This window comes from Mustelus asterias, unplaced genomic scaffold (assembly GCF_964213995.1).
Source record: "Mustelus asterias unplaced genomic scaffold, sMusAst1.hap1.1 HAP1_SCAFFOLD_35, whole genome shotgun sequence".
Taxonomy (NCBI): Eukaryota; Metazoa; Chordata; class Chondrichthyes; order Carcharhiniformes; family Triakidae; genus Mustelus; species Mustelus asterias.
The window spans coordinates 2,879,646-2,883,257 of record NW_027590117.1 but is presented as its reverse complement, the minus strand read 5'-3'; the positions used below and the strand labels follow the sequence as shown (position 1 = coordinate 2,883,257).

At 41.5% G+C, this 3,612-nt stretch overlaps 1 non-coding gene across 1 annotated transcript; it reads right to left on the bottom strand.

Moving 5' to 3' along the window:
* Nucleotides 1–1,862: 1,862 nt before the first annotated feature.
* On the bottom strand, nt 1,863–1,953 carry trnar-ucu (transfer RNA arginine (anticodon UCU)). Its single transcript is given in 2 exon segments — nt 1,863–1,898; nt 1,917–1,953. It is a non-coding gene; the product is annotated as a tRNA-Arg (tRNA).
* Between the last annotated feature and the right edge of the window lie 1,659 nt (nt 1,954–3,612).

The following is a 3,612-nucleotide window of genomic DNA, read 5'->3' as shown; positions in this document are numbered from 1 at the left end:
GCTGCACATGGGCAGCAGATGCAGAACAACAACAACGACGACGACCTGCAAGATCCACTCCATCCTGACTTGGAAATATATCGCCTTTGCTGTGGCCAGCTCACAATCCTGGAACTCTATCCAGAACAACAGTGTATATACACATACACCACATGGACTGCAGTGGCTCAAGAATGAGTTCACCGCCAATTACTGAGAAGTATTTAAATTGATCAATAAATGCTTCCCAGGCCAGTGACACACATATCCCGTATGAATGAAGTATTAAAAAATAACCAACTTTAGAATAGTAAATTATACGTGTGAATCAAATCCTGAACACGGCTACTTTTATACCAGATGTGTGCCTGAAAACAGTAAATGGAACCAGCTCAATGATTAGCGGAAGAGTTTCACTGAGTGATGTGTGCGATTCCCTCTGATGTGCTTGTTCAATGTCGGGGAAAGGCGGATTTGAAATGTTTACTGGGAATTCGGTGCAGTCTCGATGGGCCACTGTGGGATTCAATTATTTTCTTTCATGAATCTATCCGAGATCCCATAGCATCTGGGGAGAGAGAAACGGTCGTTCCCGTGAAAGGTCTGCATCTGAAATGTGAACGACCTCTATTTTCTCAGATACGTTCCAGATCTGGCAGTATCTCTTTTTTCACAAACACCAACAGATCTGGAGCTTATTTCCAGCATTCTGCTGTACCACGAGTAGCAGTATCAGGCTCTGCAGCTGAGTTGGTTAAAGCCCATGTCTAGCAACAGGTAGATCCTGGTTTCACGGACACGAGCAGTGCCTTGATTACTTTCAGGTGATCTTTCAAGTGTTCATTGCAATTGCTCAAGTTACAATGTCCCTTTCTTGCTTGTCAATATTGTCTTTCCCTTTACAGTGTATGATCTACAAAGATGAAACAAACACAGATTTCGAGACTCCCCACGAATATCTCGACTGTTTATTTACACGATTCAGTTATTTTCATCATTTTGCAGTAAAAAATAATCTCCAATAAACCCAATGCTGTAAATTCTACAAAGACAGTTTTCCTTTTTATTTCCTCAGGGAATTTCTAACACAGTCAAATGGCCTTAGAATCATACAATCCCGACAGTGCTGAAAGAGACCATTCTGCCCATCGGGCCTGTACCGACTCTCCGACAGAGAATCGCACACAGGACCTTTCCACCCCGCTAATCTACCGATACAAACACCTTGGGGAATCTAGCATGGCCAATCCACACAACCTGCTCATCTTTGGGCTGTGGGAGGAAACCGGAGCACTCGGTTTCCTGGGATAACTTGCTTCGGTGAATGCAGCTTGTACAGCACTACAGTTTGGCACCATCCAGGACAAAGCATCCCACGTCATTCCCTTCCCATACATAAAAATTCACTCCGTTCGCTACCAATACACAACGGCAGCAGTGTACACCATCTACAAGATGAACTGCACAACTCAGCAAGGCTACTTTGCCAGCACCTTCCCAAACCCACGACCACTACAGCCGAGAAGGACAAGCGCAGCAGACACATCAGAATAATACCACTAGGTTGCACGGCGCTGATATTTAGTTATTGATTGTAGTTATTTATAAGTTGTTGTCGTTCAGTGTGTGTTCTTTAATCTTTATCTTCCAAAGGAAGCGAAATATCTAATTGAAAAATTACTATTTCTAACCCAACCAGCGAATGTTGTGTCAAACTTTAAGAAAGCCCCCGGGGATTGCGATTTCTTCTCGAGTCAGTGGTTTCCCTGGGAGCCGAGTAAACAGAAACAGCATGGAGAGATGGCAGAGCAGGAAATGTCGGTGCCAAACCGAATCAGATCAATGAAGGAGCAAGCTGTTTGTTACGAATCTGATCCAAAATTCGACTCTGGTGGGATTCGAACCCACAACCTTTGAATTGCTAAGCTGCCATCTTTTAGAAGTCCAACGCGCTATCCATTGCGCCACAGAGCCGCGCGCTAGGAATTCACTTCTCAGGTCCATACATGGATGCTTGACAAGGTAGAAACGACTGGTAAGTTCAGAACTCTCGTAGTTAAAATGTCAAGAACTGTTGAGAGGAACTTCATTGATTGCAAGTCATGTTGGGGCATCTTATGTCTGTTCAGAAGGCTGTGGAAATACAAACCTTTGTGTCCTTTATACGGGAAATCTGTCCATCACAGAATGATCCTCCCTGTCTCTCCTCCTCATTCTCCTGTACATCTTGGAGATTAATCTCGCGGTTTTGATAGTCGGGAGACACATTCCACTCTATCTGTCACAGGACTGATCAGAACCTGTTCCCTGTTCCAGGGAAACATCTGCACAGAACACAACGCAAAGCTGGAAGCTGGAAATCTGAAAGAAACACAAAAAATGCTGGAAATGCTCACCAGGTGTGGCAACATTTTTGATTCATGGAGATTTCCATAAAACCAGTTCCTGAAGCAGAGCACAGCTGCACAGTTTAAAGTTTCCTTTCATCAACAATGGATGCTCCATTCTATGATTTTGAATAATTCAAATTGATAATCTGCATTGGTATTCTAGTCGCCACAGCCCTGAAAATCACTTCAGGCATTGAGGTCACCCTTGGATTTTAAACTTGAAAACCCAATCTCTATCTTTTTAAAGCTATGATTGAAACTGTATCCAATACCCGCTCAGTCCTTTGTGAAAGAGAAGGAGAATTGAAAATATATTTGAATAACTTTCCTTTGACTCAATTTGTACAGAAGCATAAAGGTGGGAATCACACACAGCACTTCATGAAACTCACCCGCAAAACATTGAAAGGTGACAGTGTTTATTCAAGGGATGGTTCTATTTATTCATTCATTATTAATGGAGAATAGAAAAGTTGGAACAGTATGCAATCTGGGCAATATAACTGATCAAAGTGAAACACAATGGATACTGGGCAGAGTAAGCCTACCATGGGCAATAGACAAAGTGAAGGTGCGACATTGACGGAGTTGTCAGATGGAGCAGGGAGTCGTTGCAGAGTGAAGGGACATAGGAAAGTAGGTGTGCTAAATGTTTAATGTTCACCGTACAAGTAGATGGTGAAATGCAGACTCCAGGCTGGATATTCAGTGGGTTCTGAAATGTGTGGAGAGACTGCGGCATCTTGGTGTGGTAAAGGTGCAATACGGATTAGGAACGCTAAATGTTTTAATATAAAATATAAATTGTTTTATATCGTCTCTCTTTGATCTTCGGACCAAGATGTATCAGTTCACACTTCCTTACATTAATTAAGTTGCAATATGTCACGTGTCTGCACATTCCACGAGCCTGTCCATATCTTCTTGAAGATTATCAATATCCTTCTCACTAAAGTTCATAATCTTTTCAAGTTTTGCACCACTGGTAAATTTTGAGATTGAAACCTGTACACCCAGATATAGGTCAATAATATATGTCAAGAAAAGCAAGTTTATCTTTATATACTACCCCAATTATAAATAGATAAAACTTTGTGTAATATATGCTTTAATAGGTTTGTACTAATAATTAAACCGTTGCATAATGAAATTCTAACCATGCTAAACAACAATGATTCAAAATGCCAGTTGGTTGAAAAGAGAATACCGACTGGTGCTAATACTTTCACTTAAAAATACTTAA